Source organism: Schistocerca americana, chromosome X (assembly GCF_021461395.2).
Source record: "Schistocerca americana isolate TAMUIC-IGC-003095 chromosome X, iqSchAmer2.1, whole genome shotgun sequence".
Taxonomy (NCBI): Eukaryota; Metazoa; Arthropoda; class Insecta; order Orthoptera; family Acrididae; genus Schistocerca; species Schistocerca americana.
Window position 1 is genome coordinate 362811062 of NC_060130.1, and position 23450 is coordinate 362834511.

Consider the following 23450-nt stretch of genomic DNA (forward strand, 5'->3'; position numbering starts at 1 on the left):
GACACGGAGGGTGTTAAGGGAACGCAGACAGCGAGCCGAAAGATAGGAAACGTGGGAGGACCAGCACAGTTTTCTGTCAAACATAAGACCCAATAATTTAGCGACGTCGGAAAACGGAAGGTTGACAGGACCTAGATGTAAGGAGGGCGAAAGAAACTCCATACGTCGCCAAAAATTAACACAAACGGTCTCACTGGGTGAGAAACTGAAGCCGGTTTCGATGCTCCACGAGTGGAGGCGATCGAGACATCCTTGAAGACGTCGTTCAATAAGGCTTGTCCGTTGAGAGCTGTAGTAGATCGCAAAATCGTCCACAAAGAGGGAGCCCGAGACATCAGGAAGGAGACAATCCATAATTGGATTTATGGCGATGGCAAAAAGTACAACACTTAGCACGGAGCCCTGGGGTACCCCGTTTTCTTGGGAGAAAGTACGGGAGAGAGTAGTGTTTACCCGCACTTTAAATGTGCGCCCTGCCAAAAATTCACGAAGAAAAAGGGGCAGCCGACCTCGAAAGCCCCAAGAGTACAGCGTGCGGAGGATGCCTGTCCTCCAACAGGTATCGTATGCCCTCTCCAGATCAAAAAATATTGCTACCGTTTGGCGTTTCCGGAGAAAATTGTTCATGATATAAGTGGAGAGAGGAACAAGATGGTCAACTGCAGAACGATGCTTTCGGAATCCGCATTGGGCAGGTGTTAAAAGACTGCGGGATTCTAGCCACCAAGCCAAACGGTAATTCACCATACGCTCTAAAACCTTACAGACACTACTCGTGAGAGAAATGGGGCGATAGCTAGAGGGGAGATGTTTGTCCTTTCCAGGTTTCGGAACGGGAACGACGATAGCTTCCCGCCATTGTCTGGGAAAAGTACTGTCGGTCCAAATTCGATTATAAAGGCGAAGGAGGAAACGCAGACTATGGGTGGATAAATGCAGCAACATTTGGACATGGATACCATCCGGTCCTGGGGCGGAGGAGCGAGAAGAAGAGAGGGCATGTTGGAGGTCCCGCATGGAGAAAACAGTATTGTAGCTTTCGTGATTTTGAGAGGAGAAAGCAAGATGTCGCACTTCCGCTGCAAGTTTCTTCGGGAGAAATGCTGGCGGGTAATTGGAAGAGCTCGAAATCTAAGCAAAGTGCTGACCCAATGAGTTAGAAATTGCGACGGGGTCCACTAAGGTATCATGCGCGACAGTGAGCCCAGAGACCGGGGAGAAACTAGGCGCGCCTGAGAACCGTCGAAGCCGACTCCAAACTTCCGAGGAGGGAGTGAAGGTGTTAAATGAGCTAATAAGGAATTTCCAGCTTGCCTTCTTGCTATCGCGGATGACGCGACGGCATCGCGCACGGAGCTGTTTATAGCGGATACAGTTGGCCAAAGTAGGATGGTGACGGAAAATGGGAAGAGCACGTCGCCGCTCACGTACTGCGTCACGGCATGCCTCGTTCCACCAAGGAACTGGGGGGCGCCGGGGCAATTCGGAGGTGCGTGGTATTGAATGTTCCGCAGCTGTGAGAATAACAGCGGTAATATGTGCGACCTCATCGTCGACGCTGGGAAAGCGACGGTCATCGAATGTCGCTAGAGACGAAAAAAGTGTCCAATCGGCTTGGGCAAACTTCCAGCGTCGCGGGCGCATATATGGCAGTTGAGGCTGCAGTCTAAGGACACATGGAAAGTGGTCACTCGAGTGTGTATCATCAAGGGCGAACCATTCGAAGCGCCGAGCTAGCGGAACAGTACCGACCGCAAGGTCCAAATGAGATAAATGTGTCGTGGAGGTAGACAAAAATGTGGGGGCCCCAGTGTTGAGACAAACTAGATCCGCTTGGTGGAAGACGTCTAGCAATAGGGAGCCACGTGGACAAGGATGTGGAGATCCCCAAAGCGGGTGGTGGGCATTAAAGTCCCCAACCAGCAAATAGGGGGGTGGAAGCTGACCAAGAAGATGAAGGAGATCAGCTCGTGCCATTGGTGTGGACGATGGAATGTAGACAGTACAACGAGAGAACGTGTATCCAGAAAGAGAAAGACGGACGGCGACAGCTTGGATGGAACTGTTTAAGGGGATTGGGTGATAATGGAGAGTTTCATGGAGAAGAATCATGAGTCCTCCATGTGCTGGGGTGCCTTCAACAGAAGGGAGGTCATATCGGACGGACTGAAAATGAGGGAGAACAAAGCGGTCATGGGGACGCAGCTTTGTTTCCTGAAGACAGAAGATGACCAGCGAGTAGGATCGTAAGAGGATCGACAATTCATCCCGATTGGCTCGAATGCCGCGGATATTCCAGTGGATAATGGACATAGGGTGAACAGAAAATTGAGGACTGACCAAGGTCGCTGTCAACTCAACGACAGCTCAGAGCTTGCGACCGACAGCATGGAATGGCATTCAGCCGAAGGCAGAAGATCCTGATCCATAGGTTGGTCAGGAGCAGCTCCTGCCACCAGCGATCGGCCGGTTGACCGGCCACCAGCAGTGCGCCTCGGCGACACAGAGGACGGCCGAGGGCGATTTCCGCCAGGTGGTGCTGTAGATGGGACACGCCTTGGCGGAGAAGGAGAGGAACTGGGTTTCTTTGTAGCCTTCTTCGAAGTATGATGTTTAGATGAAGGAGGAACCGATGGTTGTGAAGTTGCGGTACGTAAAAACTCTTCACGAGTATGCTCTATTTTCGAAGACTTCGTGTCTGACTTGTGGGCTCGAGATTTAGCAGAACCCGACGAAGGGTGAGCCATAGAGTGGGCAGGCGAAAGCGGGGAGGTTGAACGGGCGATCTTTGCGCTGGCCGATCTGACGACCGTGGGACTAAAAGTGAGGTCGCAAGTCTGCGTGGCCGCCTCCTTTGTTGGCCGAGGAGAAGCAAGGACAGTGCTGTATTTTCCTTTCTGAGGCACGGTGGGCTGTCGACTGGCGAATAATTTTCGAGCAGCAAAGGTCGACACCTTTTCCTTTACTCTGATCTGCTGGATGAGCTTTTCGTCCTTGAAAACGGGACAATCTCGAGAGGAAGCAGCGTGGTCACCCATACAGTTGATGCAGCGAGGGGATGGAGGTGGACAAGCACCCTCATGGGCATCCCTGCCACACGTAACACATTTGGCCGGATTGGAACAGGACTGGCTGGTGTGATTGAACCGCTGACACCGATAGCAACGCGTAGGGTTTGGGACGTAAGGGCGAACGGAAATTATCTCATAGCCTGCCTTGATCTTTGATGGGAGTTGAACTCTGTCAAATGTCAAGAAGACAGTGCGGGTTGGAATGATGTTTGTGTCAACCCTCTTCATAACCCTACGAACAGCCGTTACGCCCTGGTCAGACAGGTAGTGCTGAATTTCTTCGTCAGACAAGCCATCGAGGGAGCGTGTATAAACGACTCCACGCGAGGAATTTAAAGTACGGTGCGGTTCCACCCGGACAGGGAAGGTGTGTAGTAGTGAGGTACGCAGCAATTTTTGTGCCTGGAGGGCACTGACTGTTTCTAACAACAGGGTGCCATTCCGTAATCTGGAACAAGACTTTACAGGACCTGCAATTGCGTCGACACCTTTCTGAATAATGAAAGGGTTGACCGTGGAGAAGTCGTGACCTTCGTCAGACCGAGAAACAACAAGGAACTGTGGCAACGATGGAAGAACTGACTGTGGCTGAGACTCAGTGAACTTACGTTTGTGAGCAGACAAAGTGGAAGGTGAGGAAACCATTGCGGAAGAATCCCCCATGATTACCGGCGTCTCCGATGGCGCGCTCCTCCCTTGTGGGGGCCCTCTCTGAGGGCACTCCCCCCTTAGGTGATTGTTCACACCTCAGGTCACACCTCCCGACAAACGGACGGAGGGACCAATCGGCACTTTCGGAAGGTATCAGCTCGGGTAATCACCCCTCCCTGGGCCTGGCCGTTACCAGGGGGTACGTACGTGTCCTACCTGTCTACCCGGGGTGGGGAATTACGCGTTACCCCGTCGCCGGCTACGCATGGAAGTGCGTGGGTCGGCCTTCAGACACGCACAGGGAGGAAGAAAGAGAAAGGGAAAGGAAAGAAGAGGGGGTCTCAAACGCCGCAGCGGAGAAAAGGGTAAAGAGAAGAGGTAAGGAAAAGAGAAGGACAAAGGAAGGAAGAAGACATACAAGCAAGGAAGAAGAAGAATGCGGTACAGTTACAAGCGTCCGTCTCCGGACGTAGGCGCAAACCATACTCCCAGAGGGGGAGAAAGTGAAGGAAAGAGCCAGAGGTGAGGGGGGGGGGGCGAAGACAGGGGATGGGGAAGGATGCGGAAAGGGAAGGTATGCAGCCCGGAAAGGAAGGAAGGCCACATTAGCTCGGGGCCCCGTGCTCGCTACGCACGTATCCACAAAAGAGTTGTGGATCCCCTGGGGGGACCCTGCAGTCTGGCGAGCAAGGTGAATGAGGCTCTCCACAGTTGACACAGATGGGAGGCGGAGCACATGGAGTATCGGGATGACATGGGCGTCCGCAATCTCGACATGTGAGGCTGGAAGTGCAGCGGGAAGACATACGGCCAAACGTCCAGCACTTAAAGCACCACATCGGAGGAGGGATATAGGGCTTGACGTCACAATGGTAGACCATCACCTTGACCTTCTCCGGTAATGTATCGCCCTCCAAGGCCAAGATGAAGGCACCGGTAGCAACCTGATTGTTCCTCAGACCCCGATGACCGCGCCGGACAAAATGAACACCTCTACGCTCTAAGTTGGCGCGCAGCTCGTCATCAGACTGCAAATGTAGGTCCCTATGGAAAATAACACCCTGGACCATACTTAAACTCTTATGTGGTGTGATGGTAACGTTAACATCCCCCAACTTGTCACAAGCAAGGAACCTGCATGACTGGGCGGACGATGCCGTTTTTATCAAAACTGACCCAGAGCGCATTTTGGACAAGCCATCCACCTTCCTAAACTTGTCCTCTAAATGCTCTACAAAGAACCGAGGCTTCACGGAGACAAAGGATTCCCCATCAGCTCTGGTACAGACGAGATACCGGGGCGAATACCTGTCACTGTCATTCATTCCCTTTCGTTCCTCACATCGTGTGGCCAGGGATGGGAACGATTTGGGGTCATAAACGTTACCTTTAAAATGAGCCCTCAAACGCTTAGAGACTGCTGGTGGCTGGCCACCAGCAAGAGATGATGTGCCACGCTTCATTGTGTGTCATCCACGTTGATGCCACCTACTCCGACCAAGGGCCCTCCCCATGGGCGCCACCCAGCCACAGCAAGGGCCACCTGGCAGGATAGCCATTGCTGGGAGTCCTGATGCCCCAGGGAGATGGGCCTCTACTCCTTGGCATACATGGGGAGTAAACGGCGCAGCCATCAGTAGAGCGATCCCTGTGTTGTCAGGGGGCTACAACCAACAGGGCATAGGGCGGCCCCACCACAACGGATTGGCTACCGTGCTGGATCTTAGGTGCAAAAAGTATGAGGTGGTCGTCGCAGCGAAAAAACAACACTACACAGTGCAGCGTGGAAATCGCACCCATGGACGTATCCTCGCCCAAGAGATGGAAAACGAGCTGGAAACCATTGCAACGACGAGAAAGCCGGCGAAAGGTCTCAATGCACGACAGATACAGTGCACCACGTAAGGCGCCCTTCCCCAATTGGCTCGTTCTTCGGAACAATTTAGAAAGATGGAGGTCAAACCCGAAAGGGGACCATCACAGAAGGCCGAAACATTTTAGACTCCTTTTAGTCGCCTCTTACGACAGGCAGGAATACCGCAGGCCTATTCTAACCCCCAAACCCGCAGGGGCGATAGTTTTTGAACAAAAAGTTAACTCAGTAACATGTCTGCATTCTACGAATTTTTTAACGTGAATATTTACTGCATTCGTAACAGTTCTATAGCAACTGACCACGGCACTTTCAACAATGATATCCGAGAGCTTTGCAAGTAATCTGGATCAGTACGTAGTTGAAACAGAGGGATTAGTTACGTAAGCTTTACATGCCCTGAAAAAAGTTGAGGAGATTAGAGTTTAACGTACGTCGACTACGATGTCATTAGAGACGGTGCACTAGATCTGATTAGGGAAGGATGGAGAAGGATGGAGAAGGAAATCGGCCGCGATTTAGGGAAATCGCGGAATCCTAAATCAGGATGGCAGGACGCGGGTTTGAACCCCTCTCCCCCATGCGAATCCAGTGTGCTAACCACTGCGCTAACCCTCTCTGTACACGTCTTTGAATCTACCTACGACCGCTTAGTGCTTGATATACAGTTTCACCACCGGACACGTCTAGGAGAGCGTGCATTACCTTTTAGGTCTGCTTTGCCTTGAGGAAAAGATTAAATACCTTATATTAAATCTTCCCGTATTATTTACAAAAAGCTACATTCGAAATACTAAGAAATTGTCACCACTTCACGTCCGGGTTGAGCACCTGTGAGGCTATTTCTTCTGAGCTTTCCAGAGACAAGTAACAGCCTATCAGTCGAGTTCTACTTCAAAATTTAACACCGGATTATTAGTTCCCCCACGACTTGCCTCAGACGTAGTATTGCCAGAATCTCCGATTTCGGGAACGTGTAAACATTTAAGCATTTCTGCCAGCCGGCATTTTATGTGCAGGACGATTGATTATCACCTTTCTCCCACTACAATGGCAGTTCTTAAGTGCGGCCTACTGGCCACACCGATCGCATTCTTTTCCACTTATTAGCAGAATACCTGAAGTCGCCAGGAAGATGACTCATGACGAACCTACCAGACTTTCGACATTCCACATGCGTCATCTGTCGCCTTTGCACATTTTGAGGATTAGGGAAAACCAGCCCATTAAGCACAAGGACTGCATACAACTGGCAGAATGCCGAACACACATGGCCTTCAAATCTTTCGTGGAAACTGCTGATGTTTGCGCTTGCACCACTGGCAGCTAAATTCATGACCCGTAGTGTGGCCGTCTACTGCAGCAAATTCACACGAACAAAACTATCACACTTAAAATCTATATTCTGTTCCTGTAATTACTGCTTCAGACATCCGTCCCTAAAACATGGACACGTATTACAATGTTTTTTCGAAGGATGAAGCCACCGTATCGTCCGGCTTCCAGTGGTGTAGCCAGGTCGTTTGACACCCGGTACGGCGATTCAACTTTTCATTGCCCCTAAACCCACAACCCCATAACGAATGTTTTGGGGGAAGCAATTTTGTATTACAAGTAGTAAAATATGTCAGCTATTTTGTTAACAGTTTTATGAATGAAATAGGTGAAACGAATATTCATAAATAGCAGTTTACTAATAAAGCAGTGTAAATAACAAAAGATCTTACTCATGTGTGACTAGCTTGTAGCTTAGACTAACCTGCTTTTGTTTCAAATTTTTAAATTGCTTATCAAAATCTATACCTTTAGCTGCACAAAATTCTTAGAAGTTTGAAGACCTCCAATGACGCTACCGAAGTTAAAGACAGCCTTAGCGCGAAAATATTGGGAACACTTTCCGAAAATTAGTATTAAACCGCGAACTGTGAAAATCTTAAGCTATCAAACCTACAGACTTTTCTTTTGAAACTTCAGCAGCTTGCAGAAATCATATTAGCCGTGGAACTTGTGCAAGGATATCATTTGAAATTAACCATGAATGGAACTACAGTTGTTGGAAGTCCCGTTTCCGAGATGATAGATTGCTGAGCTCAGAAACAGCAAAAAACTATCTGATGTACGTTCCATGGTGTCGCAACAGTTACCTTTTTCTTCTAGGAACCGTTCGACAGTAACACGGACCTTCTCGGTTCCTGGAGTAAAGTCAGGAATAAACTATTTTTACAATACATGCCACAGAACGTAGCTAATCTGGCTATCCGACGGTGGACTGCATTACCACTCCTCCGAATCTTTCGCTTATCGGGTTGATATTTGGTTATGGTCACTCAAACCGTCAGGAAACTAGTGCTCCAGAGTATTGTTTCTGGGGTGTGCAGTCTCCTTAAGAGATTTTCTATTAAATCAACGGTTCCGAAAAAGTAACTGACGAACTCCTTACTATGGAGCGATAAACATTACAAAAGAAAAGGAAGGTCTTTTAAAAGTAAATTGTAGATAGTATCACAACATATTGCGCTAGGTATAGCAGCTAACCAAAAATGGAGAAAAATGAATGGTCCTCCTCAAGGACTATCACCTTAACGTTGGTGAGGGAGGTTTGCGTGTATCAGTGATCCACTGAGCTATGCTGGCGGGAGCTAACGCTCCCGGTGGGCTCACCCATGCCAGACAAACCGTAGTCCCCAGGGAGGCTCCTGCCTTGGGCGGCAACCACATAGGCCCTTAGCTACGTCTGACATTACTTCCACTTACTTGTGTCAGGCTGCTTCTGTTTTCTTTCTTACCGGCCTCCCTTGGCCAACTCTTACTCTTTCGACCCCTATGGTATTAGGTTTCGAGGCCTGAGGGTGTGTCATTTCTCTTTTCTATTCTCCAACAATCTAAGGTTCTTAAAGGACCGCAGAGTCTTCTCAGACTGTCGATACCTCTTTGCAGAAACAGAACTCTGGGACATGTCCACTGAAATTTGAGAAATCAATCAGGCGTCAAGGATTTCAATTCAGCTCTGCCAACAAACTCTAATCCCACATCCCAGAAGGCACGAGTCGTGAGACCCCTAGACAATGTATGATACAGTGGATACAGGCTATGAAGCCCAATGGGAAGGGCTGAAAGGCCAACTAATTTCCGGCGCCTTTAAATAACCAGAACATATAGGCTAAAGAAGATAGCCCCGAAAGAAAATCCTGGCCCTCCTAGAAGAGGTTGAGCAGATGGCTGGTAACCAAATCTGGAAAAAAAAACGCACACTACTCCCAGCACCCAAACGAGCCTCGGAAACATGGCAGTCTCGAAGGTAAATAACAAGGCTATGAAAAATGACAAACGAAAATGGATAAATGGACATGTCAAAGCAGCAATCTGGAATGTGAGAGGAATTTCCCAAAAGGAGGTAGAACTAGTAAACATACTAAGCGACACTCACAAAAACTAACAAATTAAGAGGAAATAAATATCTAGGGGATTATATTCTGTTCTATAGTGGGGTCGAACAGCATAAAAGAGCAAGCAAAGGTGCAGCACTATTCCTGCATAGAAAATGGTAGAAAGACATTCGAGATTGTACATACGTCAGTGAAGGAATACTTACAGTCAGGTGGAAACAGATAAGGGGCAACACCACCTTTATAAATGTATATGCTCCTGAAGAAGGGAAAAAAGATGAGTCAAAGCTTCTATGAAGAACCACAGAAGACTGAGTAAATACAGTGCTATTGACCAGATTATCATGATGGGCGATTTCAATTCCATAATAGGTAATACCCCAGTAACAAACATCTGTCTGTTTAGAGAACCAATATGTAATGAAAATGGAAAATTACTAAGATTTTGCCACTTACAACAGTTCAAAAAATCACTCACTTTTTTAAGAAAAAGGGATATACGCAAGCATACTTGGGCCAGCAGAGGTCTTAGATCAGTAATTTACTACATCTTAGAAAATGACAAGCTAGTTGGCCAAGTAAGGGATACAACAGTTTAGAGGGCAAGATATATGATCAGATCATTTCTTACTCATCTCCAGAACAGATCTTATCACAAAATGGAAGAAACCAATCTAGTAAAAAACCAACAAGATCAAAGCGCTTATAACGTATACTTGCTTGATGAGGACAGTATCAGACACCTGTACCAAAGGAGATTAAATGAACTAAAACTTACAAACTAAAGACAATATAGAAGAAGAATGGCAAACTCTCAAGAATACTGTAGTTACAGTAGTTGGAGAAGCTCTCAGTAAAAAGGAAAGAATACGGAAAAGAAGAGGCGTAAAAATTTGGAATGAGGATATGATGAAAGCTGTCAAAGTAGAACAGGATGCATATATAAAATACTTAAGCAACCCTACTATTGAGAACAAACAATACTGCAAGGAGAAAAGAAATAACGCTAAATGCGTAGTAAGTAAAGTACATCAGGAAAACTAGGATAGGTTTATTTCTAATATCGGACATGATATCCACGCAAAAGAACAAATGGCATATACGGTTTTAAAAACCTTAAACAGAAGGAGAGAAAATACAAATAAATAGTATTGGAGAAGAGCAGTGGATAAATCGTTACAGCGAATTGTTGTATGATCACACATCACAAGAAATTTAACAACTAGACGTGAAAGGATTAGAGGAAATACAGTCTGACGAATTAACATGTGCACTAACATCACTTAAGAACAGGAAAGCAACAGGAAAAGACGGCATTGATGCTGAATTATTAAAATATGGAGGATGATGCTACACCAACAACTGCTGCATCTCTTCAACGGATGTTGGAAGGAGAGTATTCACAGACTGGAAAACAGCTTGAGTGATATCGATTTTTGAAAAGGAGATGAGAGCCTCTGCAGTAATTACAGATTAATATTTTTACTGGACTCCGCATACGAGCTGTTGGCTAAGATTTTAAATACAAGACTTAGAAAACATACCAGAAGCAGTGCTGCATGAGAAACAAATGGAGTTTAAGAAAGGACGCTCCGCAATAGATGCCGTTTTTATTCTACAGAAAATAGAAAAATTGAGAGAATAATAAAGAAACATTTCTTTCATCGATTTTAAAAAGCTTTTGACAATGTCAATAGACAGAAACTTTGGGAAATAATGACTAACTGTGGATATCCAAAGCATCTAGTATATGCGATAAAAAGTTGATATCGAGACATATCACTAGATTTCAATGGTAAAACAACTAATGAGATACCAACTAGCAAAGGGGTACGACCAGGCTGCTGCATTTCTCCAAGTTTGTTAAACATCTACATCAATGAGATAATACGTATATGGAAATCGGATTTTCAGAAAAGCATCTACCTAGACAGGAACGTTCTTTTAAATTTACTATATGGTGATGATGCAGTGATCCCAGCAGATAAGGAAGATTACCTTCATAAATCAAGCTTCTTGCTAAAACAAGTGCAAAACTTAACATGGAAATTTCAAAAGAAAAAACTCAGACAACGGTCTTCATGGGGAAAGAACCAATCAGGACCAAGATAGTAATAGATTTTAGAGCTAGTACACTATCTCAATTACCTCTGTCGTGAAATGACATGGCTACAGCAGAGATATTTAAATTAAGCTTAGTAAATTCAACCGGGTATGTGGAACAACTAACAGAAACCTAAAAACAAAACAAGGAAAGAGACAGCAATTTTACAAAACTGACGCAGTTCCCACACTGCTGTATGGAAGTGATACCTGGGTGATTACCAAGAAGCAAGAATGCCGGATTCGGGCACAAGAAATGAACTTCCTTAGAGTTGTTAAAGGTTGCATAAAAGACAGGCTAAGAAATCTACCAGAGAACTGCAGATCTTTAGCCTCAATGAGATTACAGAAGAAAATGGAACGAACATCTACAAAGAATGGAGAGAGACTTCTCCTAAAGGCTAGAAATTTTTAGTGTCATGGGAGAAGAGAGAGAGGAAGACCCCGATAGAGATGGGTGCCGTAATAGGCAATTGCTGCCTAATGCCTGTAGAGAAGATGATAAATGGTTCTCCCTTGAGATGAATTTTTGTTGAGGTTGTCGCATCTCTCCACTAATCAGGCAGAAATTTAAGAAAGATTATTTTATCCATTTTGATTGGGGGACAATACAGCTGTTTTCGTAAATTACACTAAGAAATACTGCAACCAACCGCAAGATTTTGAAATTATTTTCTTTACCATTACTAGTTTCGGGCGAAAGACCATCAGATGGAAACGTTTACAACTTTTTAAGTTTTACATTTGTGTCCTAAAATATGAACTATGTGAACAAAAACTTTTATATTTTAGGGCACAAATGTAAAACTTGCTAAGTAGTATGCACTACCATCTAAGGATGGGCTCAGGCCTGAAACTAGTAATGGCACTATAAAATCATTTGAAAAAAATTTGTGGCTGGTTGCATTATTTCCTTCAATGTAATAATTGTAGGACGAAATGACAATTCTCGATGGCATGGATAGCAAAATATTAACATAGTATGGCCACCAAAGAATGGATGATAAGCTATAGTCCAGAGAATCCATGTATGGACATCACCTGAGCGAAGAAAATGTGGAAGACCGCCTACAATGTGTATGCAAGATGACGGTGCAATGACCAAGGCGTCTTTGGGAAGAAAACTAGCCATGTAGGAAACCATGGAAGTTGAGGAGCCCTCGTAAAAAAACCTATCTCTCACGACCAGCTGCAGTTTAATATATTGGTTTCTTCGTTGTAGCTACCAAGCCTTAACAATACAAAACTGCAACGACAAAAGGAAGTGGGCGAAGGGACATTGTTAAGAACAATGAAGGAAATCAGTCCAACGTTCTGCCGACGACGAAGCACAGAGAGAGAGAGAGAGAGAGAGAGAGAGAGAGAGAGAGAGAGAGAGAGAGAGAAAAGCGTCACGCGAAACCTGCTGACACATTGGTGGTGTGGGCAGCAATTACTTTTAGGTGGTGGTAGAAACGGCACGTTCTCTGGAACAGGTGGAAGGGAAAATGACCCATTTTGCGCCATTTGCAATTCTTTCTGTAATTGCTTACTCGCATACAGTATTGCTGATGGGCGAAATTCTGGAAGGTAAGGATATCCATGTTTACGCATCGTGCTTCCAGCCCTTCCGACGTCTTTCCCTGTGCCGAAGATTGCTCCTTTCAAGAAGTAGCGTTGTGTCCCACATGAACTTTTCAGCCGTGTTTAAATCTACTTCAGTGAGTTGCGAAGCGATGGTGGTAGTCACCCGGAACGACCGACTGTATAAGCAGTACCTGCTATTTTGTTTTTACAGATACAGAAAAATCATGTTCTAAGTCGTATGGACAGTAATTACTCATCTCCGAGCTCTGTGTATAACGTTTTCACACTGCATTTCGGACTGAACTACTACTAGGAATTTCCAGTGTTAGGGAATCTATCAGAAGCGGGGAATTTCACCTACTACAAATTTTAACTTACCGAAGTGTCCTGATCGAAAACATGACTCTTGTGCGTACTAAATGTTTAGTAAATCTCAAGCTCGGAATAAGTATGTCTGACTTTGAACAGTGGAATATGGCAGCTACTGCCAGCCGTGTGAAGATAGGTACGACTCACTACGGAAATAGAGTAACCGTTTTTCTTGAGAATGTAGTTTCTGCCCCCAATTCTTGCGAAACTACCTATGTTCAGTGCATGTTACATATCGAATTTACTAAAGACGGAAGTACCACGACATGTACATGTAAAAGCTGCTCATACAAGGTACGGGACGATATTACGTCAACTTACGAATACTGTCTACTCCATCCAGTGTTTTTCTGTTGGGAGCCATTATTTTCAGAGTATTTGCGTCGACAATGGAAGTAATTTTTACAGCTCAAGCTGCATTCGCTGCGTTTATAACGTTGTCTGCATTGGGAGAAGAAATAGTGTTTCATGTCCACACGGGATTTCTGAGTTGGATGAAAGCTGAAACGTACTTTCTCCCTTTAATTTACGTAGTTAACGAGGTACGTTCTTACTTTTCTACCTTCATTGTATTTTACAGTACTGCATTGAGGGAAGCTCTCCGCTGATATAGCTAAGGCCACTTTATTACTTGCGGAACTATTCTTTTGAACACTTCCGTGTTTAGGTCACTTAGGCAAATAACCTGTTCTTAGATTTTATTACTGCTTTTTACGCGAGTCTTTCCCACTCATGAGACAGCTGTTCGTTTACATGTAAGACTGCTGTAACAATTACGATATCCATTGCAAGTGGTACGAACCCGATCTCTCAGGTGACCATACTCCAATGCTGGTTAGGATCAATGTGTGACCTTATCGCCTCCGTGTTTATTTCCCATTCGAGACAAGAGACATATCTATAGCATGTAACTTAAACCATTTGCCCTTCAAAACGTATGCGATAAACCAACCCACTCTCGCCGCGTTTATGTGATCAGCACAGGGTGCCTCAGGATATAGATGCAACCTCCTTTCATTTGACGTTATTCAGTATGTATTATTTGAAAACTAACACTGCCTTGAGGGAATAATGTCCGATTAACAGTAATTATTACTCTGCACAGAACAGAATGTTCAACTCCTGTGCACATGTTAAGATTTTTCTTGATTGGTATTAATCGATATTGGGATTAATCGGATCCATGCCGACATTCCATTTATATGCACAAACGCGCATCATATAATACGTAAATGACCTGAAGATTTTTACACGATGAAAACTGCAAGCCTCGAAAAGTACTGTTGACTATGAAAATCATGCAAGCTAATAAAATGTCTTTAAGAACTGTCAGTCTCACGACCAACAACTAACGCTTTACTTACACGTTATCACTCATCAATGTAAGAATGGTCACGTCTGCGTTATTTCATTATGGTGGACCTGTCGATTCAACACATGTAGCTATGTAACGAACACTTATCCTGCAAGTTACAAATGCATGTAGAAATGAACTAAGTCACAAAATTGTGTGCATGTAGAAGCTAAATGTTACTGAAATGCGCCAAAAATATGCATTCATGTTACTAAAATGTGAAGTTTATAGCACCATCCAAGTGTCTTGCATGTTAAGCACCGCTGTAAATTACGGGCGACGCATATGCGAGGACGTCCAGACTAATTTTGTGGGAGGGGGGGTTGGTGTCGGCGCCGCTAGATCTCAGGGTATGGATTATTTTTAATACACTAGGAGACTAACGTCGGCATTTAGGTAGGCAAGAAATCCCAGTTCCAACCCTGCTAAAAAACTTTCGTAACACCAATTTTAAATAATTTACTAAAAAAGGAACACCTGATTAATCTTTCCATTCCCTGAGAACCAAGGGGAACCGCGGAGCCCCCTTGACGGGTGTCCTTGCACCTACCTACAGTTACAACATCGGGACAAGTTAATTTGCTTTAGCCAGGATTAGGCCAAAATCTGAACACTTAAGCCTTGAAAGCACTTGTCTCACAGGTAAGTGCCTAGTAAACCTTTGATTTCAATTGTGCCAGCCTTTATTGAGTTTCACTCCACGATGTCGCAGCACTAATCTCTTGTAAAGAAGTTTCCTGCTATATACGTAGCCGTACGCACCTATCTTCACAATTGCGGAAAATTTTTGCGAAAGAATTTAGTGCACACATTTTTAGTGTATTAAATAAATATAGCTACTCTACAGTGTCACATCCGTATTAACTTCCTTGCTGCCCTATACAACGCGGGTCCAATGGCAGTATAACTAAAGGTAAGACCTAATTTCGTGCACCAGTTGTGTGCCGAATGTTTATCAATTACTGTGTTTCACCAGAGTACGTTAGACATGGTAAGAGTTTTTTTAAAGCCAATTAGTTTATAGAAGCTGATTAAAATTTAAACTTCGTAACTGCTCCCTTGTTTCACGGAAGAAAAGCAGAGTGCTAAATTATAAGTTCGTGACTTGTTGCTGTGTCATTACTCTACTACAGACACTTCTCGATGTCCCAATTCCTTAAGATAACGCGTGCGCTAAGTTTTGTTTCCGCTGATAATCCTATTTTGTAATAAGCTTCATATTATATGAATAACGCCCACTTTATTTAGTAAATAATGTGTGATCACTTTGCCATCGGACTATCCTTACTTTGTGTAGCAACTGTCAAATGACTAGTTACTAGTACAATCTACCTAATATAGTTAGAGCTGCTTCATTTAATAGTTAAATTTAGTAACAGAACTCAAAAACACGATATTTTACGTACGTACACGGGTATAAGCAGAACAGCTGTCATAAGGGGTAAGAAATTGTATGACAGGCTATGGGAAACAGTTTACAACGAGTTGAAAAACCATTCGGCTTAGAATAGCGAACTCATTTTCAACATTACGAGGAATTTTCACGAAGCTACTTAACACGTCAGCACAGCGTCGATGCCGTTGATTACCCAGCAGGTCTGAACAGTGAGACTCAGGTGCTTACGATGCCCCCTCCCACCCTCATCAATAATTATCGACTAACCATTTAGAACTGACGATTCTTTGTTCGCTATTTTTAGAAGAGAATATATAGTTTTTGTACATGTTTTACTAAACTACGAAGTAGTAAGTCAATGAAACTGGTAATTTCTAGCAACCTTATTTGTAGAATAATGAAGCATTTCAATGCATCGCAAGTGCTACCCGTAACTCTTCAGAAACAAAGCTACACATCCACATTGAAGGTGGGCACTTATTACGAAACATGCTTCCTCTGCACCACTTACGCGTAGCGACAGCTGCTTCTGCCACACCCTGCACCCCCATTCAAAATCAACCGAGTTATAACGTACGCATTGTACTATGTAAACCACTTGTCTGCTGGACTGCTTCCCCTGAACTGGAAGATACTTTTAAAACTTCCGACTGCAAACCTTTCTCGAACGGCCACTACCACCTTTTCTCTTGTGCGTTAAGCGGATACTAAGGCAGCTTCTGGTCCATTGTCACAACGACCCACTCTGAGAAGGCAGTTTCAGGAGATATTTCAACCTAGGCGATGGATCTGTCACAATTTTTTGTGCCATACATGGATCGTACACTGTACAAAATGGGTTGTTACTGGGTGGACTGTGTGAGGAAGATGTCCCTACATTCGTTCCACAATCTGTAACCGACACATTGGATCATGCTTTAATTATGGCATTTAAAAAAATTAGAAATTATCAGCATTACAGTCCCACTAAATAGTGGTAAGACTAATGACCTTTTCAAGTAATTTAGTTTCGTGACCGAAACACAGTCTCTTTCCTTCTTACTCCCCCGAAAACATGTTTAGGGGGGGGGGGGGGGAAGAGAGAACTAGCTGATGTTGCGAACCACAAACCTAAGTAAAGATTTTGATGTGAATGTAGAACGTGAAGGCCAGACTTGTCCGAATATAAACTGATGTATAGCATAATAGCTTGCATGACGAGTTAGCTAGTAGCAAGGTTTGAAAAACTAAACCTTGCAACGAAAGTAGCAAGTCTTCAAAACAACAAAATAAAACCTAATGGCAAAAATGTACTGTAAGCTGATCGGCTTGTATTCCACTGCCAAAAAGTTTTTAACATGTTTTGTACGAAAACTAGACCCACGCTCTATTACAGATATGATAGACGTACCCGAGTACACAGTCAGATTCCATAAAAAAAAATCTTTCATAAAATATGTTTCGCAACTGATACGGGACTTACAGAAAGTTTCCATTCGAAAACGGAGGTGGAAGCTTAGAAAGCAACATATTTTCTTTACCTGCTTACATTTGCCGGTGTCAGCCAACTGCTACAGCAGCCACCCGACCCGACGGCCAGGGTCTCCTACGAGCACGCGACTGGCAATACCGTCCAAGATTCCCTCCGTACTAATGTTTACGTTTTGATAGCTGCTGTTATCGCCTGTACAGTTCTGCCCCCATGCAAATTCCGGTGGGAAATGAGTCGTGAAGGATCTACCCCATACACGCTCGAGATGATACAGTCGACCTACGAGTCGATCACACTGGATCTACATTATTCAGCGGTCCCAAAAATACGAATCATCTAACACAGACTAGGCACTTATACATGGAGATATTTCAATTGAAGAGTTCATTAAAGAAACAAACCTTGTTATTTTTTGTTTTAGTGGTTTCAGCACATTTTAGTAGCCATGCCCAAGACTCACTATTTGCATTAGTCAAATTTGTCAGCGGTTCTTCATAAACAGCCAGTGTAGAAATGGTTTCTCGCGGAAATAGCCTTTGTCGCTTGGCAAGGGCTATTACTGTGGGAATTTTGGCGACAACTCCACCTGAAAATTTATTTTGGGGGTCTTTCGGTGTAGTCTTTGCCTTTGTTAAGGTTCAGTGTCACTGATTCTGTAATGAATTACGAGGAGTGTCCAGAAACGTCAGTAAGGAAAGAAAACTCAGGGCAGGCGCAAGCCTAAGTGCCGCCCAGTGCGAGCTGCTGAATTGCCGCCCCCCAACCCCTGTTTTTTTCTCTACAAAACATTTGTGGAATTTTATTTAAACAAATCTGTAGGAAATGTCAGCAATCAATCCAATTTTTGTCTTTACTTTTCAGATCTACCTAGGTTTCGGCCACTGAGTGGCCAGTGTCAAAGCTTTTAATATGTGCTTACATCTAAACCGTCATGTTGACAGTTACGTTCAGCATGACGGTATAGATATAAACATAACTCAAAGCATTGAGAATAGCCACACTGTCCCGAAATCTATGTAGATCTGGAAAATAAAAACAAAAATTGCGGCTGATTGGTGACATTCTCTACAGATTTGTACAAAACAGTCGCTGGGCACCGGCTCAAAAATGGAGTCAAACCTGATTGAAGAAATCTAGCTAATTTTAATAAGCCTTGTGAATTTACAAAGATGTTCAAATGTGTGTGAAATATTAAGGGACTTAACTGCTAAGGTCTACAGTCCCTACGCTTACAAACTACTTAACCTAAATTATCCTAAGAACAAATACACACACACACCCATGCCCGAGGGAGGACTTGAACCTCTGCCGGGACCAGCCACACAGTCCATGGCTGCAGCGCCTGAGACAGCTCGGCTAATCCGGCGCGGCTTGAACTTACAGTTAACGTAAATAAACATCTTTCAATACTTGTGAACAGATAATGTATTCAACTGAAAACAAAATATATTTACAATTTAACGATAATTTGGTTTGAACAATAATAGTTACAGTAACTATTTAATGTTGAACAAAATAAGAAACAACACAGTAAATAACCAAGGCACTGATCATAACTTAAAAAATTAAAAAAACCTAGACAAATCGAACCATCCTGGCTTTTACTTGTGCAAACTCTTTCACACGATCTGTGTAATATAAGTCCTCTGCAAGCTCGTGCTCAATCGATATTGTTGCAAGATCATTCAAACGATCTCGGCTCATCGTTGATCGGAGGTATGTCTTCATCAAATTCAGTTTTGAGAAACCCCTCTCTCCACTCGCAACTGTCACTGGGAGTGTTAGGAGAATTCTCAGAGCAATGTTAACATTAGGGCAAAAATTATGTCTTCCTATATACTTCAGAGTCTCTTTTGGCCCTATTCCAGGTTTCAACAATGTTGAAAGCACTTTTAGTTCTTCCCTCAACTCCTGTCGCTTGACTCATGATCTTGCAAAATCGCTGCGAGGTTTCTACACTTTGTGTCCAGGCTGTCAGGAGGTGCATTCTTCAGCTCGCCGATGTAGAGAAAATCAAAATAATCACAATGAGATTTCAGTTGATTGAATCTCTAATCCAAAAATGTGGTTACTATATCTAAAAGATAATAGTAGAATTCAATCTTGTAACGTTTTGTTGAGTCATCTATTGTCTCATCCCTTCCTTCATAGGTAAAGTGTATTGGCTTCTTACTTCGTCACCGAGAAACGCTGATCCGTGGTAACGTTAGATCTTCTAGCTCTAATTCTATAGCCAATTCTTTGGAATCTGTCAAGAAAGACACAAACTTTTCTTCTGTTCTGCAGGTCTCAAAATATGCTTTCGTTTCTTCAAGCATTTCCACAGCCTCATAAACATTTATGTCAATGGTCTGGAGAGTCTTACAGACTACACTGATGTGAAGGAGAACGTCGTACCAGATTGCCAGAGAACTGAGAAAGGTGTAATTTTTTATTTGATTCGCAAGTGACGTTGCTTCGTGAGCGGTCATGCCATCGAATTCTTCTAATATCTGAACCAGTGCATCGTAAACGTCTCCAATTTCAAACCTCAGGGGAGTAAGTGCATCGATGCAACTTTCCCACCTAGTATCGCTCAGTGGCTTCAGCGACAGGTTAGGCAGATACTTCTTCAAGACAGCCCAACGTCGAACGGAGGACGAGAAGAAGTCATACAAGCTTTTCACTGTCGAAAACATGGAAACAGCATATTTAGAAGACATAGCGGCATCGTTTACAACAAGAGTCAGTGAGTGGTTGCTACATGGTACATAAAATGCTCTCTTGTTCATATCTGAAATTCTTTTCTGGATACCAGACTTCTTTCCTTTCATGTTTGCTCCATTGTCGTATCCTTGGTCTCTCATATCACACAACAGGATATTTTTATCTTCCAAGAACTTGAGTACGACCTGCGTCAAAGTGGGGCTTGAAGAATCGGGCACTGGAAGAAATCCCAGAAAATGCCCCAGAATTCGGACATCGTATACCCCGTCGAGTCTTGTCTCCTGGACGAAACGTACCACAACTGTCATCTGCTCAACTTTTGAAATATCTGGTGCGCAGTCCAGAATTATACTGTAATACTTTGCAGATTTCATCATAAATAGAATGTTGTTGGTTGTAGATGATCCTATAAAATGAATTATTTCATTTTGTGTTTCTTTTCCAAGATAATGGTGACCCTTGTTCTCACCTTGCTTTGTTCTGTGCAGGTGTTCCATCATCACAGTGTCGAACTTTCAGAATAATTCAACGAGTTTGAAGAAGTTTCCGTTGTCAGGCTGAAAGAGTGTATCTGTACTTCCTCTCAAAGGCAGACATTGCCGACCCAGGAAATGAATTATTGCTTTTAAGCGCTCAAGAACATTTTTCCAATGTTCGCTTTCAGTATTCAGAAGCCTTTGATGATGGATGTCGACAGTTCGTGACTTTTTCAGTCCCTCGGAAAACACGATCCACTTTTTATGTTAATTCAAATGCTCGGTAGACTTCCCATGACTTTCGAGATACGAAGCAACCTGCCGCCAGTCGTTTATACCATTCTTTACAATTTTTACTGTAGATGACGAAAAAAGTTTGCAACAAAAGCAAAACACAACATCCTTGCTCTTTGAGTACACCAACCAATGTCTATCTGCTTCTTGTAAATTCTTCAAAGAACAGCTTTAGTGCACAGGGCTGAAACGCCGGTTGTCTCGGTTTTTAGGACATTCTTCAGCTTTCTTAATGCACTCGGGAGGACCTCGCATGACCAAAGTCGTTCGAATGCAGTCGGCAACAATTTCCGGCCATCTTCCGGGATCTGAGTCAATTGTGTCTTCCAGTTAAGGCTCGCCTTCAATCCCTTCTCCGGTGGTGAGTATCTCGGCTGATGTTCCTCCGGTATTTTCCGCATCGGGTCGCCTAATTTCAGTTCTGCCTGATGTTTCAATCTCGGAGCTTTCGTCACAAACCGGGTCTTGAGTCCTGACGAGGTCTGTTGGACATGTTGTGGATGGCCCACCGTCAGCATTGCTACTGTATGCGGTGGTCGCGGTACTGTGTTCGTCAACTTTCTGGTCATGTCCTGAAGATAAAGATGTAGCTGCAGTAGCTTCACTAGTTTCTGTACTTTCAGGATCTCTTTTTCCACCCTCGCCGCTGCTAGGTCGTTCTCTCTTTGGCTTGAAATATAATTGTAGTGCATCCTTTTGCTTCTTATCGTCTTATCTATCTTATCCTTCAGCGCCCGTCTTTTCCTATATTCACTGCCAGACAGTCCTTTTCTACCGTCGGACATGTTTCGATCCAGCCTGCAAGGAACGATTACGTGAAACTAACTGTTGATGTCAGTGTACTAACTTTATTTGCAACACACTGCGCAGACAATTTCCTGATATTCCACTGCACGTAAACGGAAAGTTATATTACTGTAGGATACACTGTTCAGAAGATGAAGTCATAAGAACTGAGCCGCGTGAAATTGAATTTCAGGCCGAATTACACTACAGACGCAGGTGAAGCGGTCAAAGAGTGTGGCGGAAGACAGTGGAGAGAGAAAGAATAAGGAGATGGAGTAACATAATAATGCAATAAATACACACCCGCCCATCGACAAGTACTAATGCTAGTCGAAATATATTAACTTACAGCACTGCGGTTGTTCATTTCAAAGAACTGACACTCGTCGTCTGTCGTAATTTCCATGTGTCACTTCTTTCGTGTCTGATTATGGAATAAGGGGTAACAAATTAGTCATCGCCGAATCACTTCACTTTTCTTCGCTTTATATTCATTCTAGCTATTGGAACGATGCGTGCTTATTTGCCGACTTGCCAATTTTTGAAGTAACAGAACACAAGAAAAATAAATTTTCCTATTCTACAATTTTGAAATAGAAAAATTCTAACTTATGAGTAACGTGCATGCGCAATACAAATTGTACGTTATATGAAAAGCACCTACCTATTACATCCCAAGTTGCAAGAAATTCGGACGCACCAATTCTTCTGCTCTTATGGAACGCAATGAAACTGCTTCTGACTAATCTTGACTCCCTCGGCCAACTATCGAAACGAATTCTGTAGTTTTCGTTGTAGAGAACGCAACAATACGTATTGCCTGGAAAGGCAAAGTGGTGACGCGGCAGTGCCAGGAACTAGGTCACGTGACGTGGTACAGCGAGGCTACGGTTAAACTAGCGTCCAAGAAGAAGAAGCAAGAAGCTCACAGTAAGTATGTGACCGATGATATGGATAAATGTATTATCAGGCAGCAATTTCTATGGCATTACGAACAATAGAAAGAAATACGAACTTTGCGAAAACTGTGCAACTTTTGTCAAACAGAAATGAGCTTCAAAGCTAGCAAGGAAACCCTTAGAAGCAATGTTCTGTCTATGGATTTTCGTTTTAGAAGGTGTCAAAATTAACGTTTTGTTTTGTGGGCCGGCCGTTGTGGCCGAGCGGTTCTAGGCGCTTCTGTCTGGAACCGGGCCACCGTTACGGTCGCAGGTTCGAATCCTGCATCGGGTATGGATGTGTGTGATGTCCTTAGGTTAGTTAGGTTTAAGTAGTTCTAAGTTCTAGGGGACTGATGACCTCAGATGTTAAGTCTCATAGTGCTTAGAGCCATTTGAACCATTTTGTTTTGTGCGGACGAGAGGGTATTGTTGCTGAAAGACCTTACTTTTTCAGGTTTTCATCAGAATCAAAGCGACCAGTAGTTTACTAAGATGAAACATGAGTTCACACACATTATACAGTAAATAAATGTTAGCAAAGTGATAGTGTGCGAGTTTAATTATTGTTCATGCAGGCGGAGACAGGTGTTTCATGGCTCAAAACGTCTGACTATCACTCAGAAACGGATAGCAAAAATTTTAAAAAATACGTCGAAACCCAACTTACGCCAGGCTTATTAGCAATGTCTTTATCCCTTGTAATTACTCGCAGCGTATTTACCCATTCGGAATACTTCTAGCCATTGTAGGTGTTGGACATGTTTAACTGTAGTTATGTTCCACCATTTTTTTTCCTAAAAGAAGAGGCTGACGGGCGAGGTTCATGTCATTCGTGTTGGCAGAGCCGTTCCCGCCAAACGTGTTGGAGATGACAGCAGGTAAACATTTTTTCCGCGTTTTCTTTTTCTCCGGCAGTAAATATTTCTATTTGCTATTCTTTACAGGAAAGTATGTAGGTGAAAAGATATAAGCTCCCCTTGCTTGCACTTACAAAATACTGCGATGCT